The sequence below is a fragment of the Bos taurus genome, chromosome 6 (assembly GCF_002263795.3).
Source record: "Bos taurus isolate L1 Dominette 01449 registration number 42190680 breed Hereford chromosome 6, ARS-UCD2.0, whole genome shotgun sequence".
In the NCBI taxonomy this organism is placed as follows: Eukaryota; Metazoa; Chordata; class Mammalia; order Artiodactyla; family Bovidae; genus Bos; species Bos taurus.
This window is the reverse complement of record NC_037333.1, coordinates 63,030,652-63,055,791: the sequence shown is the minus strand read 5'-3', so window position 1 is coordinate 63,055,791 and position 25,140 is coordinate 63,030,652. Positions and strand designations below refer to the sequence as shown.

At 36.4% G+C, this 25,140-nt stretch overlaps 1 protein-coding gene and 1 long non-coding RNA gene across 2 annotated transcripts in view; both read left to right on the top strand.

Moving 5' to 3' along the window:
• KCTD8 (potassium channel tetramerization domain containing 8) overlaps window positions 1–25,140 on the top strand; it is a 262,947-nt gene that overhangs the window by 41,808 nt on the left and 195,999 nt on the right.
• The window catches only part of LOC132345512 (uncharacterized), a 174,869-nt gene that overhangs the window by 40,042 nt on the left and 109,687 nt on the right, over window positions 1–25,140 (top strand). The window contains exon 1 of the long non-coding RNA XR_009494888.1: window positions 1–25,140. This exon is cut by the window's left edge and continues 40,042 nt beyond it; it is cut by the window's right edge and continues 45,156 nt beyond it. This is a non-coding gene — a long non-coding RNA (uncharacterized lncRNA).

Below are 25,140 nucleotides of genomic sequence, written 5' to 3'. Positions count from 1 at the left end.
ATGGGAATACAAACCCAAATCATCCCTCATTCTTTACCCCAGGTAGGATATAATCTAACCAGGAAAACATTTTCTCAACGATTATAAAACAGTGTGGCAAGTTCTTTCAAGGAAGTACTTTGCTAGAATAGATAGTATTATCTTAAATGATACTATAAGCTATAACACTAATAAGACATATTATCTTAAGATAATTTTCAAGACTAAAGTTTCACTGAAGAAGACTTGAAATAAAGTGCTATCCTAGAGTAATAATTTATGAGCTATAATTTGCTCATACTTTTTAATAAGCTTTGTTTTCTAATTTCTGTGAGAAATATAAATTAGATTTTGATAATATGATAGGAAAATCAGTAGAGATATCATTCGAGAATTAAAAAAATTAGCTCTTGGGGGCACTTTGTGGTGGGAGTAAAAAGCCATAAATAGCCCCCTATAGCATAGTTAAATTATAGTGATTACATTTTAGAGCTTGGGACTTTGCCGTCAGACACAAAGGGATTCAACTTCTGACTCCTTATTGTGTGACCTTGGACAAGTTGCTCAGCTGATCTAAGTATCATTTTTTCACTGTGCGTTGACTCAGATACTGTTTTGAGGATTAAAAGAGATTACGACTTTAACAGTTCATGGTATAGTGCCTGGTACATAGTAAGCTCTCAAAATATGTTTGCAACAATATTTATAGTTATTGCGATAGTTCCCCTGAGTTCTTTAAATATTTATTTACCTATATAATTATTAAATATAGAATCTTTAAATATTTCAAATAATTTAGAGTATATTTAAGTAAGTCAAGGTTAAAAAGTGAGATGAAGGTGTTACAAAGGAGTCATGGCAGGGCTACCTGCCGTCGGTGGCCATCAATCTAATCCTCAGCCATTGGGGTGGGAGGAGGCAGACAGTTTGTCAAGAGGCATCTTTCTAAGTGGACTCAAAAGGATAGGGAGACACCTTCTGCTTTTGGCTCATTTATAGTGGAGAGAATGCCATTTTTATATTACAGTTTATTATTCTGAGCACTTTCTTTTTATTTTATATCCTAGATGACAGTTTGGTCACTAAAAGTTTTCTTGGGAAGCAGTGAAGTAGATCAAAGGGAATTATAATGTTTTATGAAATTTTTTATTCAAGTTGCTTAAAACCTTGTTAAAGTCTGGCTGAAAAGAGTGTACCTTTCCGATAACTAGTGCATTTCGGAGTCTTTTTCCTTTGGTCATGCTGAACAAAAAATTCTTTCTGCTGTTTTGTTCTTCCTCAGTGTTTTTTCTGCACTCTATGAAGACCATCATATTAGTTACCTATTGCTGCTTTGTCACATTACCACAAACTTAGTGGCTTAAAACAACTTGTGTTTTACAATTCTGGCAGTCAGAAGTCTGAAATGGGTCTCATTGGGCTAAAGTTCAGATATCAGCAGGGCTGTGTTTCTTCAGGAGACTCTCTCTAGTGGACAATCTGTTTGCTTGCTTCTTCCAGCTTCTAGAATCCTGTGTTGACTGTTTCTTGGACTCTTCCATCTTGCCAAGTAAGGTGACAAACTCATAGGTTCTGAGGATTAGGGGCTGCACATTTTACAGAAGGCATTATTCTAACCCCAGCCACTACCCTAGATAGTCTTTCTGTGGATATGTTACCCCTGTTGATTACATAATGACATTTTTGACGTTTAACAGTGCTGCAATTAGATTTCCAGGCTGCTCTTTAAGCACTGATTTAGGAGAAATCTGGTCCTTCAGGCACTTTCTAGAATAGCTCATGGTATTCTTTATGTGTTAAATTTACTAGTTCAACTTTTCAGACTAAAACTATATTGAAGACAAGTACTTCTTTTAATTGAGGCTTCCCTGGTTGCTCAGTCCATGGGGTCACTAAGAGTCTGACTAAAACAACTTCTTTTAATTACCAAGAAGTCATAAAGATGTGGGTCATATATTTATAAATTTGTTTGTAGGGGTGAGTATTATTTTCCCTAAAGTTTATCTTTTAAAGTTGCAAGTTTCATCCCTCCTAAAACTAAAAAAGGAGCTACCATATCATCCAGCAGTTCCACTGCTGAGTATATATCCGGAAAAAAACCCCATTAATTCAAAAATATGCAAGCACCAGGTGTTCATAGCAGCACTATTTATAATATCCAAGATACAGAAGCAACCCAAACATCCATCAACAGATGAATAGATAATGAAGAAGTATGTATATACATATATATATAATATATAATGTATCGCTATATATTATATATATATGTATATGTATACACACAATGGAGTATTACTCAGCTATAAAAAAGAATGAATTTCTGCTATTTGCAGTAATGTGGATGGACCTTGAGAATATTATGCTTAGTGAAATAAATCATACAGAGAAAGACAAATACTGTATGATATCACTTACATGTGGAATCTAGAAAATAAAACAAATTAATGTATATAGCAAAACAGAAACAAACTGACAGATACAAAAAAAACAAATTAGTGGTTACACTGAGGAGGAGGAAGAGGGTAGGGGCAATATAGGGGTATGGGATTAAGAGGTACAAACAACTATGTATAAAATAGGTAAGCAACAAGGATATATTTTATAGCACAGGATCTACCCATTAATAACTTTTAATTGTATGTATATGATCTGTAAAAATACTGAATTGCTATGCTGTATACCTGAAATTAATGTAATGTTGTAAATCAAGTATACTTCAATAAAGAGAAATAAAGTTACAAGTTTCATTTACCAGGGAAATTTATTGCCATGAAATTGTCCATTTTCTAAGCATGTTAATTCAGATAAGTATTAATGTATCACAATGGGAGTTTGTTAATTTTAGCAATTACTTTAATCTGACTCTTAAATGTGCTCATGCTTTTCATTGTCAGTTTAGGTAGATTATACAATAAATTTTCCATTTTGAGGGCCTTCTATATATTGATGTTATAGGTCTGCAATGACTTGATGAGATGCTGCTGTTATAAGATGGTGCTGTTATCATAAGATTTACTGTACTAAATAGAAAAACATAAGGACAGAATAAGCATCTTTTATCTAGGAGTGACTTTGAGATGGAATACAGGCAATGTTTTATTGCATTGTCTATTCATTATAGGTTCAAAACTAATGAATAAATTGCAGTAGCAGGACACATGATCATGACAGGGTGAACATAACTGAAAAAATGGACTTAGAAGAAAGAAGGATATATATATATATTTTTTTTTTTTGCTTTGGACAAGTCCTGTAAATAAATAAAAATTACCCACATGAATTCTCAGGCAGATAACTTTATATCATATTAGATAATTTAGCTAATTGACAATATAGCTAGAAAAATGATAGCATTAATTTTAAATTGATCAAATTTTGTTGGAGAGAATTTACTAGTATAAAGTAGCTAATGTAATCATATGTCTTCATTGTTTCCTATATATTAATACTACGTTTCCCACCTAATCATCATGATAATCTTGTAAGATGAGAGCTGGAAACCCTGCTTTCCACTTAAGAAATTGAATTTTAGACAAATGTTCAATTACTTACTTTATTTTTTTTAAAAATATTATTGAAAAGTAGATCTCAGTTAACCACATGAATATCTACTCTCAATCAAGCCTCTTACTAAATTATTTACTCTCTCTAGTTATTACACTGTTCTTTACTCTGAGTATCCTAGGTTTTATCCCATGGTCAAGGTATCAATATTTTGGGTGGCTTAACAAAACAGAAACTCTTAACAATTCTGGAGAAGTTAAAAATCAAAGAAGCTGCAGGGCCATGATCCACTGAGTAGAATCATTCCTTGCCTGTTTGTCGTACCTGCTGGTGACTGTTGGTCTTTAGCACTGCTTGGTCTGCAGCTGCAGCCTCTGTCATCACATGGCATTTCCCTGGTGTGTCAGTGTTTTCACGTGGCATTCTCCTTCCTGTGTCTCTCCTTCTCTTCTAAAGACACCAGTCAAATCAGAATAAGGGCCTACCCTGCTCCAGGGTGACCTCATCTCAACTAATTACATGGGTTACAACTATTTTTGAATAAGGTAATGTTCTGATGGCCTGGGGGTTAGAATCACAACATGCCTTCTTTGGAGGACACAACTCAACCCATAACACCATGTGTTTGGAACTGTACTATACTGTATTTGGAAAAATAGAATTATTTTCATAATTTGTTGTTTCTGACATTATGTTCACAGCTTTGTATCAAAGGACTAATGATTGTATGAAAACAGGTATTGTACTTTTTAAGGAAATGTTTCTCCAAGTTTGTTCCAAGAAAAACTAGTTTTTAAAGATGCTCTAAGAAAAATGGAGTGCATGATCAAATAATGGTGGGATATATGGAATGGTAATCTACATTTTATGCACCCTCCTTGGAGACCTAGTGCCCCTTAAGATAGTAAATTCATTAAAAATTCCCTCGTGAAATCTGTTGAACTTAACCTTAAGTTCTCTAAACATGTTCAATGTTGGAAACTCTTAATTATTTTAACACATTACTTTGCACAACTGTCTTGGAAAATGACGAATTAGGAAATCACAAACTGTATACTCTTGCCCCTTTTCACTAGGGACATGGAGACATCAGTTTATGTTTGTACGCTTCAGTTTTCTCAACTGTAAAATGAGAAGAATAATTTCAGCTATAGCATAAAGACTATGAAATAAGATAAAACAAGCAAAGAGCATGACCCAGTATTGGACCATAAAAAGTATTCTGTATGTGCTTATCATTATTGTGATTCAGTCCAATTCAGTTCAGTTCAGTCGCTCAGTCGTGTCCGACTCTGCAACCCCATGAATCGCAGCATGCCAGGCCTCCCTGTCCACCACAAACTCCTGGAGTTCACTGAGACTCAAGTCCATCGAGTCAGTGATGCCATCCAGCCATCTCATCCTCTGTCGTCCCCTTCTCCTCCTGCCCCCAATCCCTCCCAGCATCAGGGTCTTTTCCAGTAAATCAACTCTTTGCATGAGGTGGCCAAAGTACTGGAGTTTCAGCTTTAGCATCATTCCTTCCAAAGAAATCCTTTAGAATGGACTGGCTGGATCTCCTTGCAGTCCAAGGGACGCTCAAGAGTCTTCTCCAACACCACAGTTCAAAAGCATCAATTCTTTGGTGCTCAGCCTTCTTCACAGTCCAACTCTCACATCCATCATACATGACCACAGGAAAAACTTTAGTCTTACATTTAATATTTGTCACTGGGTATTAATCCAGAGTGATGTTGAGATCTATCAATCAAGAGGGTCATACTTATTAACTTGAACAAAATTTATATATAATTTAGAGAATAAAGAGATCATATGTTTTATTCTTGGAGCATTTAAGTATTTTAGCTTTTTTAGCACTATCTCAAGATAAAAGATTATATTAGAATCTGTGTAAATATGTATGTAAGGGAGGAAATTATGCAGTATATTTTAGGAAGAGTTTTTCAGAGGATAAGTAAAATTAAGAAGGTTCTTCATTACTAGTCATTTTATTGTACTGTTATGCTAATAGTAAAGAACCCCCTGACAGTGCAGGAGACATAAGAGACTTTGGTTGACCCATGGGTTGGGAAGATCTCTTGGAGGAGGAAATGGCAACCCACTCCAGTAATCTTGCCTGGAGAATCCCATGGACAGAGGAGCCTGGAAGGCTACAGTTCAGGGGGTTGCACATTGTCCGACGCAACTGAAGTGACTTAGCGCACACACATGTTAATAAATTAAGTGAAGCTCCTGGAGCAATTGAAATATGACTGAGAAAACTTGAAATAAGGGCCCTGGAATGCTGTGCTTTGGATTCTTGTGTGTTTTCTCCTTTTCTCCTTTATGTCAAGTATTTAGTTGTCAGTTTCTTATTTCTGTTTCCTAGGTGTTCTATTCTACTACTCTTCCAACACTTGCTGTTTTAAAATACACTATAAACTAGAAAACTGATAATGAGAATCATTCAGTTCTTTCCAAAATAATAAAGATGGCTGAAAGCCTTTTTTTTCCCTATAAATTTTTGATTATATTTTTCTAGATGTTTGACATTGTTGGTAAAATGTTACTGTATTATGTCCCTTAAAATGATTATTTTTGTGTATGCTGAAGAAGCATCCAGCTACTACTTCACTGTTTTTTTCTCAATTTCTGAATGCCCCTCTGGCCCCATCAGTTCCTTATAATCTCTCCAAGTGAGTGCCAACCTGGCTACCTCCATGCCTCTTACGGCTAGACCACTTGAGTCAGCAGCTTGTCTTCCTGCTCATTAGAGGATGTGGACTGTTCTGCCAGCACATCTTTGTACTAAATGACAGTTCTGTCTTGGAAGAGCTGCAGACTGTGCTTGGGGTCTCTCTGGATATATAAAAATATCAGTCTCTTCTTTGTCAGTCATTTTACTCAGAAGGCTCATAATGCTAAAATGATGATTAGAAATCTTCCAATTAACTTTCTGAATTCAAAAGTCTTCACACTCATTCCTTCACTGTTAAATATATTAAATTTTGTCTGGCTCTTTGTGGATATGTAATTTGAGGTCATTATTATTTTTTTTTGTTGATGAATAATTCTGGTTAAATGCAGGAGATAGAGCAGATATATATTACCAAAGAGCTCATAGAGCAAGCTTGTACAACAGTAATAAAAGTTTGCTATGGAGATTTCTTTTTTGTTGGATAAATATTCAAGGACCATTTAGTGAGTCAAGATCATAATTTTAACAATGCTTTATTATTAAACTTGAAATATGGATTAGTGTTTTATAGTCTGCCAAGTAAAATCACTTGTCCTTACTAGTAATTTACGTGCACTTTTTCTTGTAATCTTTCATTGGTCATATGAGTTTGGCTTTATTATCCCCTGTATTGCATATAATGAAGTCAGAATTCAAGGACTTAACTTATTCACAGTGGATAGATCATGGGGCTGAGAAATAATCTCAAAGTTCCCTGAAACCTCAGAGCACATTTACCACACTATTATTCTGCTTCCAATGACACGAGGGTAAATAAAAAATCAAAGAGGTGAGACCAGATTAACTCTTGAAGTGTGAGAATCTGGTAGGCGGTGAGAAAGTCGGTAACAGCCTAGAAAACCAAAATTGTTTCAGTAGGTGGTAAATAATTATTGGAGAATTTGATCCAGGGAGAGGGAATGTCAAAGTGAAAATAGTGAATTAAAAAAATTAATGTGATAATATCAGGGTAACTAGAAAGAGGTAGTGTTTGAGCATTAAAATGACTTAGGAGCTTATTGTAGTAATTGAGATGAAAATGATGAGAACCTTGACTAAGTCAGTAAAAGAGCAGATTTTGAAAGGCAGTATCTTTAGGACTGACTTAGGGATAAAAGAGATGAATGATAGAATGAAGATGCTGAAATTTGTGTTTTAAATTATTGAAAGAAATTTTATAATATTGATTGACATAAAGAAACAATGTAAAGCAGTATATTTTAGATGAAGAAAATACATTTAGAGATTTGTGGGGTGATGAGTGGATAATACAATGGATATATCTAGTGGTCTATTAGACAGATGGAACTGAACTCAAGTGTTGGCTGAGGATTAAGAAGATAAATTCGATTGTTATCAATATACATTTAACATCCAAGATTTGTGTTCTCATATTTATTTAGTTGTTACACTTAATTCAAACATTTAAATACCCAATTAGTGCTCTTAAAATTAACCTGAGAACAGAAACATTTGTAAATACAATATGTAAATTTGAGGATAAAAATAATGTGACAAGAAGCACAGATGGGATGTACTTGAATCACTTGAATTATTTTCATAAATTTTATTTCAGCTTTTTTTTGGGTCATATCTGTCATGTTCATAGATATTTATTCTCCTTAATTCTTTTCTTGGATTTGATAGATCATGCTTGAGTTAATAAAGAGAAGAGTAATATCTTTCAATGCATAAACTTATGCTTTGAAATTAACTGTCCAGACTATATTTCACTCTTGAAAGATATCCATTATATCCTCTGCATGCTCTGCTGATTACCAAAGATTTGTCCATTTTCTATCTTAACCTCAGAACTCATACCTACTGTATTTTTACCTCTTCATACTTGGATATTATCCTAGTATGGGGAGAAGCTATCCAGAATATAATGAAGAAAGCAGATGTCTCAATCTGGAAGAGACATATTACATTTTTCTGTTGACTATAGCTTTACAAAGAAATGCAAAATGTAAACTGATCTCAAAGAAAGCAGTGCTGCCAAAATATCATGCCAAACTTCTAGCAGAGCTTCCCATTTTTTCTATTCTTGTTAAGTTCCCTTCAACCAAAACTTGTTAGAATGGCTCAGTATATAAAGACATACTTTGGAATGAGAAAAACTGTACTATTAGCCTTTATTTGGAGGATACAGGGCAAGCTCTTCAGAATACTCATAGCTAGAGAGATGATTGATTAGTTGATCCAAATAACATTGACCACCAATAAGAAAGAATCACCATTAAGAACCACCATTTCTGATTTTTATTTTGGGTTAAGATAAAAATGGATATATAATACCTTTGGTGTATGGGGCTATTTGAGTAGAGTTCCAGAGGAGAACAATGAAGAAAATTAGAAGAATGACACTATGAAAATGCCGTGTTCTATTTTTCTTGATTTTAAAGGCCTAACTCCTCAGATCTTTAACCTTGAATGTGCTGTACTTAGTCGCTCAGATATGTCTGACTCTTTGCGACCCTGTGGACTGTAGCCTGCCAGGCTCCTCTGTCCATGGGGATTCTCCAGGCAAGAATCCTGGAGTGGGTTGCCATGCCCTCCTCCAGGGGATCTTCCCAGCCCAGGGGTCGAACCCAGGTCTCCTCTCCCACCTTGCAGGCAGATTCTTTTGCATTTTTTTTTTTTTTTTTTTAGTTTAAGACCACAGCCAAAATCCGATGGATCATCAAAAAAGCAAGAGAGTTCAAGAAAAAACATCTATTTCTGCTTTATTGACTATTACAAAGCCTTTGACTCTGCGGATCACAATAAACTGTGGAAAATTCTGAAAGAGATGGGAATACCAGACCACCTGACTGACCTGCCTCTTGAGAAATCTGTATGCAGGTCAGGAAGCAACAGTTAGAACTGGACATGGAACAACAGACTGGTTCCAAATAGGAAAAGGAGTACTTCAAGGCTGTATATTGTTACCCTACTTATTTAACTTATATGCAGAGTACATCATGAGAAATGCTGGGCTGGAAGAAGCACAAGCTGGAATCAAGACTGCCGGGAGAAATATCAATAACCTCAGATATGCAGATGACACCACCCTTATGCCAGAAAGTGAAGAAGAACTAAAGAGCCTCTTGACGAAAGTGAAAGAGGAGAGTGAAAAAGTTGGCTTAAAGCTCAATGTTCAGAAAACGAAGATCATGGCATCCGGTCCTATCACTTCATGGCAAATAGATGGGGAAACAGTGGAAACAGTGAGAGACTATTTTTGGGGGCTCCAAAATCACTTCAGATGGTGATTGCAGCCATGAAATTAAAAGATGCTTACTCCTTGGAAGGAAAGTTATGACCAACCTAGCCAGCGTATTCAAAAGCAGAGACATTATTTTGCCAACAAAGGTCCGTCTAGTCAAGGCTATGGTTTTTCCAGTGGTCATGTATGGATGTGAGAGTTGGACTATAAAGAAAGCTGAGCACTGAAGAATTGATGCTTTTGAGCTGTGGTGTTGAAGAAGACTCTTGAGAGTCCCTTGGAGTGCAAGGAGATCCAACCAGTCCATCCTAAAGGAGATCAGTCTTGGGTGTTCATTGGAAGGACTGATGTTGAATCTGAAACTCCAATCCTTTGTCCACATGATGCGAAGAACTGACCCATTGGAAAAGACCCTGATGCTGGGAAAGATGAGGGCAGGAGAAGATGAGGATGACAGAGGATGAGATGGTTGGATGGCATCACTGACTCAATGGACATGGGTTTGGGTGGACTCCAGGAGTTGGTGATGGACAAGGAGGCCTGGCGTGCTGTGGTTTATGGGGTCGCAAAGAGTCGAACATGACTGAACGACTGAACTGAACTGAACTGTGATTGTTTTAAATCCTTAAAAAAAATTTTTTTTGCTATTGCTTTGATTGAAACAAAAGCTGTTATATCTGGTTATTAATATTAGATGGTATAAGGTAAAAACCCATACCTAAGTCAAGAAGCTCATGAAATTTATTTTGAAAAATAAAATTGCAGCTTTCTACATTGAACTATATTTTCTTTAGGCTTTTCAAAGCAGTCTTGTCTTAAGCAACTCAAAATATTTTACTTCAAACCGTGCCTTGTGAAGGTGAACTGTGATTATTATTAAACAAGAGAGGCATTTAGCACCTGAAATCTGACCTAAATTCTTCTCAACATTTTGAGTGTTTAAAGTGAGATCATTTGACAAGCTTCATTACTTTTATGTGACTTCAAACATGAAATTAAACATAAAATGCTAGACTCTTGAATTTGTTATGAGATTTCTTGAAATGTAAAATATGAGGATTTTATAAATCAGCTTTCCTGTTTTTCTCTGTCCTTATTCTCCTGCTGTCTGTTAAACAGGCCAGCTCTTGAGGTCATTCATCTTATTCCTCTTGTGGACTCTTATCTCCTTAGACCTAAGGCAAAACTTAGGGCCTACTCAAGGGCATGCTGATGATCCAGGAGAAAGTCTACACAGGTTTACACAGTTTAGTATCCTATTAAGAATGATATATAGACTATAATATAAATGTAAAATGTCAGGCTTATTTATCCTTTTGGCAGGGTCATATTCACGTAGACATTGATGTCACTAGGCAATGTTTTCTTCACTGGTATTTAAAACTTTTTCTACTTACAGTCTTTATATAGAGAGGTGGGGAATAAGACATGAAATACAGTAAGAACACAACAAGGAATTGAATGTCTGGATTTTAAGGACAGTTGAATATTAGGAAAAACTTTATGGCCTTCTATGAAAAAATTTCAATATATGACATTTCAGCAATGACTTTCTTTGCAAAATGCATATATATAGAATTGTAATGGAAGCTGCTTGTTTTTCAATGTCAATGAAATTATTTCCTTTTTTGAGATTAATTAATTGAATCCGTAAAGACTGGAAGTGGATCTTGGTTTTGTAAGGACCAAATCCAGTGCAATATAGGGGGCAAACAGCTCTCTTGAAGAAATAAAAAATAAATTATGAATAAAAAGTTTGGTACAAAAATGAATAATTTTCCACATGAGAAAATAAATGGCAACAAATTGCATATTTAAAAAGACCTCAAATGCTAGAAACATCTCAAAATCCATGGAAACAGTATACTTAAAAATTAGTTGCCTACAAAAGTTACTTTTTCCATGACATTTTATGGTTGCATACTCTTAGTGTCTATAATAGGCTGAATTGTGTCGCCCCAAAATTCCTATGTTGAGACTCTCACCCCTGGTAGTTCAAAATAAAGATGGGCCTTTAAGTTAAAACTAGGCCTTTAGTGTGGGCCCTAATCCAATCTGACTGGTGTCCATTAAGAAGAGGGGATTAGGACACACAAAGAGACATCAAGGATGTAGGCTCACAGAGGAAAGATCATCTGAAGACTTGGTGATAAGACTGACATATGCTAGTCAGGGAGAGAGGCCTAAGGTGAAACCAAACCTGCCAACACCTTGGCTTTGGACATCTAGCCTTCAGAACTGTGAGAAAATAAATTTCTGTTGGTAAAGTACTGAGTCTCTGGTATTTTATGATGGCAGCCCTATCAAACTAATAGTGTGCTTCTATCTTCTACCTATTGAAATTGTTTTATAATATGTTCTACAGAAAAAAGCTTTTCCTCTTGTAGGACTGATTTAAATATATATATTTTAAATTATTGAAATGCATGAACCATGTGACTTTACATATAGATGTACTCACATTATGATTAGTAAACAGAGTACTTTTTTTATTAATCTTCTTGGCCAAGCCACCTGCCATGTGGGATCTTAGTTCCCCAACAAGGATCGAACCTGTGCCCCCTGCATTGGCAGTGCAGTCTTAACCACTGGACTGCCAGGGAAGTCTCATAGAGTAATTCTGATAAATTCTATTTTGCTCAACTGGCGTGCTGCGATTCATGGGGTCTCAAAGAGTCGGACACGACTGAGCGAATGAACTGAACTGAACTGTAGCCCTCCCAAAATATGCCTTCATGCTTAGATATGCTTCATTGTAGAGTATCTTGACAAAATTGACAAAAGATATCTTCAGTTTTAACCATGTGTTGATAAATTTACCATTTTCATTTTTACATTAAAATGTTTGATAAATGAAAGTATTTCCCACAGATTTGCTTCTGGCTCTGTTCATTGCCAATCTTGTTTCTCGAAGGAGAAACACTGACAACTTCACTGACCACGTACTTTCAGTAATGGCTGCCAAAGGACACCATATCATGATAAAGTCTTAAGCCTATGCCTTTGTGTTTCAAAGTTAAGTAAGTTGTGCAGGGTTCTTGGAAGCCATTTTTACACTAGCATGGGTAATATAATGGAAACTGCTTACAATCATTTCAGTGTATCAGACAGCTTGCTTTCTTAATTCAGCTTCCCCTTAGCCAGATTTCTGAAGTGCTCACAAACACTTCAGTATGACAGAAGTCAACACGAGAAAAGACAGCAGTTAGAATCAATTGTGGTTAATATATCTTTTGAAAATTTTATGAAAATCTAAGTGTGAATCCATTGCTAGGGTTCCTCCTAGGACTTTGGACGGAGCCTTAAGCTTTATTAGCATCTGGGTAAGTTGGCTTCTGGAGAAGGAAATGGCAACCCACTCCAGTATTCTTGCCTCGAGAATCCCATGGACAGAGGAGCCTGGTGGCTACAGTCCATGGGGTCACAGAGAATCAGACACGACTAAGTGACTGAGAAGCAGCAAGTCACTGCTTTTGGCTTCTGGGACTCAAGAGTTTTGCTTAAATTCACATAGTGCTTAATGGTGACACTATGGCAGGTTTCTTCATGTTGTTTTCTTTCTCTTTTCTGAAGCATAGGTTTATGCATTTTTATTCTTTTTAATATATATAAATGTCATATGACAATTTCAATTAAACAGTAATTAAATACTGATATTCTGTTAAGGATTTGAATGCCAAGAGGTAGTAGAGTCTTGGAATATTTACATTAGTAGATGATTGTTTATATTAATTACTCTGTTGAGCTAAGATCTCAGCAAATCTTAAGGTTAAAAGAGAAAATAAATATTTGAGCTTGACAGGCTTAAATTCAAAGATACTAAAATGAAAAATCAAATAGCAGCATGAGTTAAAAGTGTAACTCCTTGAATTATCCTTTATTTTGTTGTTACTCTCCAGTTAAATCTTTTTTTTTTTTTCCATATTTAAATGCCAGGTGTACTTTTCCTTTGTGAATTCAAGTTTTGACTTACAAAATAGAATTTAATTCTAAAATTTAGGGTTTTTTAAAACAATTTGAGAGTCTGAAATAAGTAAGGGAATCTGTTGCATTACCTTATGATTTAGCATATATTTCAGTTTGTGGAAATTCATGGTCCTTTGTATAAAATTATTTTGAGAGAGCTATGCTGCTTTTGGCAGTGTGAAAAACAGATTCATTTATTCAGTACCATAATAATGTTGCAGTTTCTTGAGGGAGCAGTGTAGGCATTTTGAGGCTTGGGGAGAATATTAAGGAAATGGGAATAAAAGGAGATGCTTAAATAGAGTAGCAATTGCTGCCATTGGTTAAGATTTAGTATGTACTGTCTTGTGTTAAACATTTTACTTGTATTAAGTCATTTCCTCCTTAAAATAACTGCAACATAATCAGTATTTTCTTCTCATTTGATGAGGAGACTGACGGTCAGAGAGGTAAAGTAACTTGTATAAACGTGGCTTACACCCGCAGGTTTCTTTCTTGAAAGTTTCTGTCTTGAAAGCCAGTACTACCTCTTTCTTTGGCAGTGAGTCAGTGACAGCTCTAGGATGCGCACCAGAGAAACGCACTTAAAAATGCAAGGATGAAAACTTCAGTCACTCCAGAGAGTTCTAAAGGATTCATGCTTCTGATATGATGATTAGAGGAAAAGTACTGGAAGTGTGAATTGTAAAGTCTTGTTTAAAAGCACTCAGTGTGCAACGTTTATTTATCATACCAAACTGAATCTTAAAAAACTCATGATCAAAACACAATCATGAAATTTATTCACTTGAACTGAAATAGGATAGCCATATAGTGAATTCCCATGAGACTGATTTGGCTTTTAGAATTGAAGGTGCTAGAAAAGAACTGCCTTTTTCTTTCTTGTATTTTGAATTATAGTTGATGTACAATGTTATTTTAGTTTCAGGTGTACAGCATACTGATTCAGTATTTTTATAGGTTATACTCCATTTAATGTTATTACAAAACAATGGGTATAATTCCCTGTGCTGTACAATATATACTTGTTTCTTATCTATTTTATATGTGGGAGTTTCTATCTCCTGATCCCCTACCCTTGTATCCACTAATTTGTTTGCCATCCACTAGTTTGTTTTCTTTATCTGTGAGTCTGTTTCTATTTTGCTATGTACATTTATTTGTTTTGTTTTTCAGATTGTATATAAGTGATATCATACAGTATTTCCATTCTCTGACTTATTTCACTAAACATAGTATTTTCAGGATCCATTCACATTGTTACAAATGGCAGAATTACATTCTTTTTTAATATTCCATTAGCCATATAGAATGTTTTTAAATCCATTTGTCTGATGGGTTCCTTCTGTATGTAAATAGTGCTGCTGTGAATTTTGGGGTGCATGTATCTTTTAGAATTAGTATTTTTGTTCTTTCTGTAAGTATACCCAGCAGTAGAATTTCTGGGTCATATGCTAGTTCTATTTTTAATTTTTAAAGGACCCTCCATAGTGTTTTCTGTAGTGACTGCCCTAATTTACAATCCTATCAACAGGGTATTAGGGTTCCCTTTTCTGCATATCCTCACCAATGTTTGTTATTTGTGGACTTTTTGATGATAACCATTTTAACAAGTGTGAGATGATATCTCATTGTGATACTGATTTGTCTTTCTCTAATAATTACCAATGTTGAGTATCTCTTCATGTGCCTATTAGCCATCTGCATGTCTTCTTTGGAAAAATGTCTGTTCAAGGCCCTGTCCAATTTTTAATCAGTTTATTTGTTTTTTTAAATGTTGAGTTGTATGAGCTGTTTATAAAGTTTAGATATTAAATGTATTTGCAAATATTTCTCCCATTCCATAGGTTGTCCTTTCATTTTTGATGGTTTCCTTTGCTGTGTAAAAGCTTTTAAGGGCAAAGGCTTTTAATTAGGTCCCATTTATTTATCTTTGCTTTTATTTCTTTTGTCCTAGGAGACAGAGCCAAGAATATTTCTATGATTTATATCAAAGAATATTCTGCCTCTTTTCTCATCTAGAAGTTGTATGGTTTTAGGTCTTACTTTAGATCTTTAACAATTTTGAGTTTATTTTTGTACCTGTTGTGAAGGAAATGTTCTAATCCCATTCTTTAACATGTAGTTGTCCAGTTTTCTCAGCACCACTTATTAAAGACTGTCTTTCCTCCATTGTATATTCTTGTCTCCTTTGTCATAGATTAACTGACCATAAGTACATGGGTTTGTTTCTGTGCTCTCTATTTTATTCCCTTCACCTATGTGTATCATTTTGTGCCAGTACTATTCTGTTTTATTACCATAGCTTTGTAGTATAGTCTACAGTCAGGCAATATGATACCCACGACTGAGTGACTTCACTTTCACTTTTCACTTTCATGCACTGGAGAAGGAAATGGCAACCCACTCCAGTGTTCTTGCCTGGAGAATCCCAGGGACGGGGGAGCCTGGTGGGCTGCCGTCTATGGGGTCGCACAGAGTCCGACGCGACTGAAGCGACTTAGCAGTAGCAGCAGTAGCAGCAAGTTTGTTTTTCCTTAAGATTGTTTTAGCAATTTGGATGTTTTTAATGATTTCATATACATTTTAGGATTATTCTTGTTCTGTGAAAAATATTGGATAGTATGAACATTTTAACAGTCTTAATTACTCCAATCCAAGAACATGGGACATCTTTCCATTTCTTTTTATCATCTTCAATTTTATAGTTTTCAGAGACTAGGTCTTTCACTCCTTGTTTAAGTTTATTCCTAAGTATTTTTTAATACGATTTTAAACAGGATTGTTTTGGAGAAGGCAATGGCACCCCACTCCAGTACTCTTGCCTGGAAAATCCCATGGATGGAGGAGCCTGGTAGGCTGCAGTCCATGGGGTCGCTACGAGTCGGACACGACTGAGCGACTTCACTTTCACTTTTCACTTTCATGCATTGGAGAAGGAAATGGCAACCCACTCCAGTATTCTTGCCTGGAGAATCCCAGGGACAGAGGAGCCTAGTGGGCTGCCGTCTACGGGGTTGCACAGAGTTGGACACGACTGAAGCGACTTAGCAGCAGCAGCAGCAGCAAACAGGATTGTTTTGCTTTCATTTTCTTTTATTTCACTATTAGTCTACAGAAATGCTGGGGATTTCTATATGTTAATACTGTATCCTGCCACCATGTTGAAATTGTTTAACAGTTCTTGGTCTGCTTTTCATTCCTTCTGGTGTGCTTTCTGTGTCTGTTATTGAATCATTTCTGATTGGGTCTTTTTCATATATTCCCTTGTTAAAATTCTCACTCACTGTGTTCATCTATTCTTTTCTCTGATTCAATTGGCATTCTTATTCACTAATGTTTTTAATTATTTTTCTGATAAATTATTTATTTCTATTTCATTATTTTTGGGGGGTTTTCCTTGCACTTTCATTTGAGGCTTTTTCAAGTTCTTCCGCCTTCTCATTTTAGTTAACTTTCTTTGTCTTTATGAATTTAGGTGAAATGGTTACCTACTACAGTCTTGAAGGGGTATCCTTATGTGTGAGTATCCATATATGGAACATGTGTGCTCATAGCTTTTGATTGGAGAGCCAGATTTGATGTGGATGCAAGTCACTTCTCTCCTTATGGTGTGCTAGCAGTTATTACTTTGGTAGAAGGCAGGGCTGAAAATGGAGGGGCTAGAGTTGGAGACAGGTTGGAGGCAGGGCTTCCCCTCTGCTCATGGGGTGTCACTGTTCCGGGTGTGGGGTCAGATACTAAATTGCTGGGGCAGAGAAAGTGAGGGTTGGGTCTGAGCTGGTTCTGTTCCCTTTAAGTGCTAGTGACCCTAGCCCCAGAGGGGAGCATCGCTGAAGCAAGAAGGGTACATGTAGGCTAAAAGGGCTGCTTTTTGATGTCTGTTTTTTTCTCTTCTCTCCTGTCTGAGCTTAGTAACAGTATTCTAGAGAAGGTGGGAAGTAGGGGACAGAAATATCATGATTCTGACTTGACATCACTATCTCGTTGAAGCAGTGGAAAAGTAGATGAAATTTTATGTTTCAGATGCTCAACATTTGCTATGGAGTAGGGAATACAGGCCATTATTTTAGTATTTGAAGGAATTTTACAGAGACTTATTTTCAGAAACTAAACATGACCAAGGAATTTGAGCCTGTTTGCTTTTTGTAATAAAATAATACAGGTTTACTTGAACAGAGAAGGCAATTGAAATGTCAGGTATGCAGTTAAAAAATGTACTGTGAGCATTAAAATTGGCATTAATAAATTAGTCTGTATTGTGAGATCTGTTTTATCACAGAAAAAATGCTAAATTAAAGAATGATAGTGGGAAATTCAAAGTAGTTTCAGAGGCCACCTGAAAATGTGATGAGTTGGCTCATCTAAAAATAATATAATTACTTTCAATGCCATCTAGAGTAGATGGTCAGTAACAAATTTATTTCCATTTCAGTTGGAGGGAGATACTTCTACTTATATTTGGACTTTTTTCTTCTGTTGTGTGATTAATGCTATCCAACTTTAATGAGACCCTTGCTGTGACTTGATTGCCTTTTTTCCCCATCTTTTGTTATATAACAGAATATGTTACTTTTTCCTCAAGTCCTCAAGCCATACACTCACTGTTACTTTATTAGACACCCTTTATCCTGCTGGAGGATCATCATTTGTGGATTACACTAGCTTTTTCTAATCCAATAAGAATAGCCATTGGTCTCTTCTTTCCTTCTCCCTGGTGTATCAGATGGTAAAGCATCTGCCTGCAATGTGGGAGACCTGGGTTCGTTCCCTGGGTTGGGAAGATTCCCCTGGAGAAGGATATGGCAACCCACTGCATTACCCTTGCCTGGAAAATCCCATGGACGGAGGAGCCTGGTAGGCTGCAGTCCATGGGGTCGAAAAGAGTTGGATGCGACTGAGTGACTTCACTTTCCTTTCCTTGACCCTTTGCCCAGATTAACTCTCTCATCTCTGATTCAGATCCTACCCCCTTCTGCCTACTCTATGATCTTGCTCATATCCTCAGTCTTTCCGTGTTTCATTGGCTCTTTCACCTCTACTAGTATTGAAACTATTAATAAAATCTCCACATTCCAACAAATTTTCCATGTAGGGGTCTGTCTTCACTGACATTTCTCTTTTACCCTTCACTTGCAAAATTCAGTTGTCTGAATTCCCTTACTAATCATTTGTTATTTTTCACTCCCCCACAGTCTGACTTCTGACTTTTTAGTATTTTATTGAAGCTGTTCTCATCTAATGGACAAATAGAATAACCTCCATGTTGTACCTGTACTGTTTGGCAGAACTCTCTTGGCTCCTGTGACAAAGTCCTATCTTGGTTATCTTCATTGTACCCAAACTTGCTGGTTCTTTTTCTTTCTCCAGTGTGCCAAATGTATGAAGTCATTCTTGAAGGTTTTATTATCAAATATCTTCTCTCATTTGTTTGTTGATTTAAAATTAAATCTAATCTCCCAACCATAGACCCCAGGAATCTGCCTGTTCTGGTCCTGGTTTCCTTTCTGGCCTCAAATAATATTGCTCTTATTCCAGTGACTCTGGCCTTCTTTGATTCCAGGAACCACACATACTCCTTCCTCAACGTGTGTCTAGTAAATGCTATACCTTGCTCATCACATGCTTGGCTCTTTTTCCATGTGTAATTTTAAATGACTACCTTGTACAGAATAGGTCTTCTTTCTTGCTGCCCAGTGAAATCAGCTGTAAAATAAGTTTGTACTTGATGTCCTCTAGAGGTTGTTCTGGATCTTTAATTCTGTGATACACATAAATGATCTAAGATGATAGAGTTGAAAGACTGCTATGATGGCCATCAAGCAAAATATCTTCAAATATTCCCTTCATCAGCTTTGTGTCCTCAAGAGCTAGAAAATAGTCAATGCACAATGGATGCTTGATGAATGAATCAGTTATCATTGTGTGACCTAGAATAAGTCACCTCTCTTTGTACTTCATCTTTTATGTTTGTACTTCGGGATTGCGTTTATTTCTGGTGAGAAGTGACATAGAGAATCTTGTCCTTTCAGCACTGAAAGTAGCAAGTGTTAAAGAGGACACATTAACTCCAATGACTGGGCACCGTTTTTTGTACGTCTGATTTAAGGGACTGTAATAGTTGATTTTTTAAACTTACTTCCAACGAATATCTTTTAGACAATAAGTAAAACAGGTAAAAGACTTTGACCTCTAAAGGCATAGAAACTATATATATTCTAGCTTTTTACCTGACATATATTATTTTAAAGATTTTCTTATGACTGTCTTGTAAAATGAAATAAAATACATTTCCAAATTTTATTGTTTGACCACAAAAATAAATATTTCAATTTTCTATCAATGATATTCCTATAGGAACAGGCTGTAAAATGAATCCTTCATAATAAAAAAAAATACACCTAAGCAAAAGAAAATTTAGTTTCTTGTTTTAAATATAGTTTTAACTATAATTCATTATGCTACAACTGATTTGTAATCACAAATAAATTAATCCTATGTGTTCAGTTCAGTCGCTCAGTTGTGATCGACTCTTTGTGACCCCATGAATCGCAGCACGCCAGGCCTGCCTGTCCCTCACCAACTCCCGGAGTTCACCCAAACCCACATCCATCGAGTCGGTGATGCCATCCAGCCATCTCATCCTCTGTCGTCCCCTTCTCCTCCAACCCCAATTCCTCCCAGCATCAGAGTCTTTTCCAGTGAGTCAACTCTTCGCATCAGGTGGCCAAAGTACTGGAGTTTCCATTTTAGCATCATTTCTTCCAAAGAACATCCAGGGCTGATTTCCTTTAGGACGGACTGGTTGGATCTCCTTGCAGTCCAAGGGACTCTCAAGAGTCTTCTCCAACACCACAGTTCAAAAGCATCAATTCTTGGGCACTCAGCTTTCTTCATAGTCCAACTCTCACATCCATACATGACCACTGGAAAAACCATAGCCTTGACTAGATGGACCTTTGTTGGCAAAGTAATGTCTCTGTTTTTGAATATGCTGTCTAGGTTGGTCATAACTTTCCTTCCAAGGAGTAAGCGTCTTTTAATTTCGTGGCTGCAGTCAGCATCTGCAGTGATTTTGAAGCCAAAAAAATGAAGTCTGCCACTGTTTCCACTGTTCCCCCATCTATTTCCCATGAAGTGATGGGACTGGATGCCATGATCTTCGTTTTCTGAATGTTGAGCTTTAAGCCAACTTGTTCACTCTCCTCTTTCACTTTCATCAAGAGGTTTTTTAGTTCCTGTGTGTTAGATACCATAATTTCAAAGAATTATGCTAGAAACAACAGTCCAAAATTCTTATAGTGTTTTCTCACATAGTAAAAATATTTACCAGTGTGTTTTTAGTTTTACCACATTATCAACAATACATCCTAAATGACTTCTAAAGAATGATTTCATTATTTTTCAGAAAAAGACATAAGCTCATTATTTAAAGATAGATAAGCAATAAAGAAACATTCAAGAATAATAATAGAAAAGTTATGCAAATGTAACCTCCCAGAAAATATATTACCAATATTATGCAGATGAAATTCTGGTCATCTCTTTATCTAAGAATTGAATGAACATACTTCTATTTACCAACTAATTGTTATATTCTGTGTATATATATTATGCTTAATTATATATGTGTGAGTGAGTGTATGCACTACACACACAAACACACACTTTATGTGTACATATATATCAATGTGAATAAATATATGTATATATATTAAATGTATATATAAATATCAGAGAAATGTGCTTAGACTTGCTACTTATGGTGAAGACATTCATAAGTTAATAAAAATGGTTTCACTAACTGGCATGTGATCTATGAAAGGGACTATTGATTCTTAATATTTTTGTGATCCTCATTTTTATGTAAACTGATTGATTTAGATGTGTTATACTGTATCTTATTTCCAATTGATACCGGTTCACAATCTGGCTAACAGACCCTGAAAACTATGGCTTGAACAAATGAAACGGTTATTTTTTATTCATGTGAAAGGATCTAGATGGAAGCAGTATAGGAATGTAACGAAAGCCCTATTGTGTCCCTGTAATTCAGACCCCTCCAAGCTTTCTCAAACTCTCTTCTTAGGATATGTTACTTCTTAAGTTAGCTAGAATTCAGCCACCAGATTTGCATTTCAGTCTGTAAGTAAAAAGAGGACAAAGGGTAAAATGGGCTACATCAGCTGAATTGGTTCCTTTCTTTTCTTTTTAAAATTTTTATTGGAGTATCCCAGGTGATGCAGTGGTAAAGAATCTGCTTGTCAATGCAGGAGACACAGGAGACAAGGGTTCTTTCCTTGGGCTGGGAAGATCTCTTAGAGGAGGAAATGGCAAACCACTCCAGTATTCTTGTCCGTAAAATTCCATGGACAGAGGAGCCTGGTGGGCTACAGTCAAAGGAGTCGCAAAGAGTTGGACATGACTGAGCAACTGAGCACACAGGCACATAGGTGGTTTACAGTGTTGTGTTAGTCTCAGATATACAACAAAGTGAATCAGTTGTACATATATATATATCCACTCTTTTTGGATTCTTGTCCTGTACAGGCCATTACAGAGTATTGAGTAGAGTTCTCTGTGTTATATGTATGTGCATGCTAAGCAGCTTCTGTTGTCTCTGACCCTTTGCAACCCTAAGGGCTGTAGCCCACCAGTCTCATCTGTCCATGGGGATTCTCCAGGCAATACTGGAGAGGCTTGCCATGCCCTCCTCCAGGGGATCTTCCTGACCCAAGGATCAAATCCAGATCTCTTTTGTCTCCTGCATTGGCAGGTGGGTGGGTTCTTTACCACTAGAGCCACCTGGGAAACTCCTGTGTTGACAGTAGATCCTTATTGCTGCTGCTGCTGCTAAGTCACTTTAGTTGTGTCTGACTCTGTGCGACCCCATAGATGGCAGCCCACCAGGCTCCACCATCCCTGGAATTCTCCAAGCAAGAATACTGGAGTGGGTTGCCATTTCCTTCTCCAATGCATGAAAGTGAAAGTGAAGTCGCTCAGTCGTGTCCGATTAGTGACCCCATGGACTGCAGCCTACCAGGCCCCTCCATCCATGGGATTTTCCAGGCAAGAGTACTGGAGTGGGGTGCCATTGCCTTCTCTGAGATCCTCACTAGTTATCTCTTTTATATAATAGTATGTCAATCCCAGTCTTCCAATTTATTCCTCTCCTCCTTACCCTCTGGCTCAGCGGTAAAGAATCTGTCTGCTGTACAGGAGACACAGGAGATGTGGGTTTGATCCTTGGGTCAGGAAGATCCCCTGGAGGAGGAAACGGCAACCCATTCCAGTATTCTTGCCTGAAAAAATCCCATGGACAGAGGAGCCTGGTGGGCTGCAGTCCAAAGGGTTGCAAAGAGTTTGACATGACTGGTGACTGAGCGGGCATGTAGTTCTTGAGGCAAACACTGTAGTTGGAAGACTCAATGCCCCTCTCCCTCTGCCTACTCTTCTTCCTGTCTTTTCTATAGAGTCTGGAACGTGGAGCACTCTCAATCCCCATATTTATTGCTGGTAGAGTTGGAAAGCTTGCACATTTCTTTCTAGTTACTAGATGTTGGAGGACCTCTGCTAGGAATGTGCCCAAGAAAGTTTTGTTTTCTCATTACAAAAGGGAAAACCAGAAGACATTACTCCTTTCTCCTCATTCTTGCTGTAAGCATAGCTCTGATGACTGAAAGCTGTGCAGCCATCTTGAGAACATTAAGGACTATGAAAGAGGGAAAAGTCTAGGTAACCACACAGTTGAGTCCTAACATGGCTGAGTCATTGAATCAAGGCCTGTGTTGGAATCTAAATACCTTGTTAATATGAGAAAATGTTTGTCACTGCAAGATTTTCCACTATTTTCAGGTAAACACTTAATTGCTGCAGTATCTATTCCTTCACTGACTCCAATTAAGGTTTTTTTGTTTTTGAGACTTTGGCTTAGTTTGGAGTTGTAATCAAAAGCTCCTAGAGGGAATGCTTCATCTGTCTATACCATGCATGCAACACATAAAAGTGTGTACTCTAAGTTATCTGATTGAACTCCGGGTGATTTTACATTGCCAGAGAGAGTTGAGTTTGAAACCAGGATTTAATCTTGAGGATTTAAATTTAAAATAGGAATAATAATGACTACATTATGTGTTTTTGTGACATTAAAACCATAATATGGGAATGCATAATGCACAAATATTGGCTTTCTCTTGGAGTACTTAAAAAAAGACAAGATTTATCTTTTCCTTTCTGAGTTTACATTTTCTTTGGGACACATTATGATTTTTACATTGGGATTACAGAATTTGAAAGCTCAAAGAAGATGAGTATTCAAATTCTACTTCTATGAATTGGAAGTTTGGTCTCATTATGTGATCTTCCTGACCCTCTGTTTCTTTGCCTGCATTGAAGAGCATAGTAACACATATCTTCAACTGAGACAATGCCTGTGAAAATTCTTAGTCCTTGCCATGCTATTGGACAATCAGTAGATGCTATTTTTTCTTCTGATTAATTTGCTTTTTCTACTTGTAATTATATTTTAGAGTGAATGCTCCATATTTTGAAATAAATATTAATTTTGATACTTTTTAATGACAAGAGGAAGTAAAGTAGTGACAATAAACTAAACATACTCAATGGTCAGGAAATGTATTCTCTTGAACTCTAAATTCTCATTGACCACACCCATGTTACATTGATTATCAAATTCAAAATAAGTGGAGAACTATAAATATAATTAACACTGGCATACTAAATACCACTTACTTTTATATTAATAATTCATAAGACACTTTAATATTCTGCCAGTTACCATCCAGACACTCCATTGTTCATACATAGTACTTTTCTAAGAATGTTTATTTGAATTTTATCACTGAATTTTTTTTGAGGGGGGGCACCATGTGGCAAGTGGGATCTTATTTCCCAGACCAGGGATTGAATTGTGCCCCCTGAAGTGGAAGCATGGGAACTTAACACCTGGACCACCAGGGAAATCCCATATGACTGATTTTTAAATTGGCCTTTTATACATTTATTTTTTCAGAGTGACCATCAGTAGCTTCTCTGTTTTAAAAAGAGAGTATATTTACTAAAATATTGGAATATTAATTTCCTAAATTTTGTTTAATTACATACTTTTAGCCCACTGGTATGTGAATAACTTGTGATTTTAGAATTTTTTGACACTAATTTATAAGGAATATGTTATTTGCAAGACCAAATCTGTATTCTTCTTTGAACTTTCTTTATAACTTTAGGAAAATAGTACAACCTTTATTTTCGTCCCTACCTTACCTCCTTTTCTAAAACCTGATCCTCCTTTTGACAAACCAGCAAAGCTATAGTTTGCTATTATATGCTCCTAAAAATACCATTCTCATTAAAGGTCACAGAACTGTGCTCACTACAATCAATGCTTAAATATGGAAGGAGTACAACTTTGTATTGTCACAATATTGCATCTTTCCCACATTGTGTGACATAAATATTTCCAGCAGGAATTGAAATTCAGTGTTAGCACTTTTCCCAACTATGACTTAGCAGTGATCAGTATTCTTGCTTTGTAGGCTGGGAGGAAAAGTGCTTCTTTGTCCTTATCTGTTCTGACAATTTGATATATTTAGGTTTATCTCATGAATATCATTTGGTGATATTTTTGGTGTTTAGTAAAAATAGATGTTTTTCAGCTGTATGGAGCTATAATTTATAATAAACTTTATATTGCAGTGTTCAAAGAAGAAATTATGATGAATTGAGACCATTCTCTGCCTGAAAG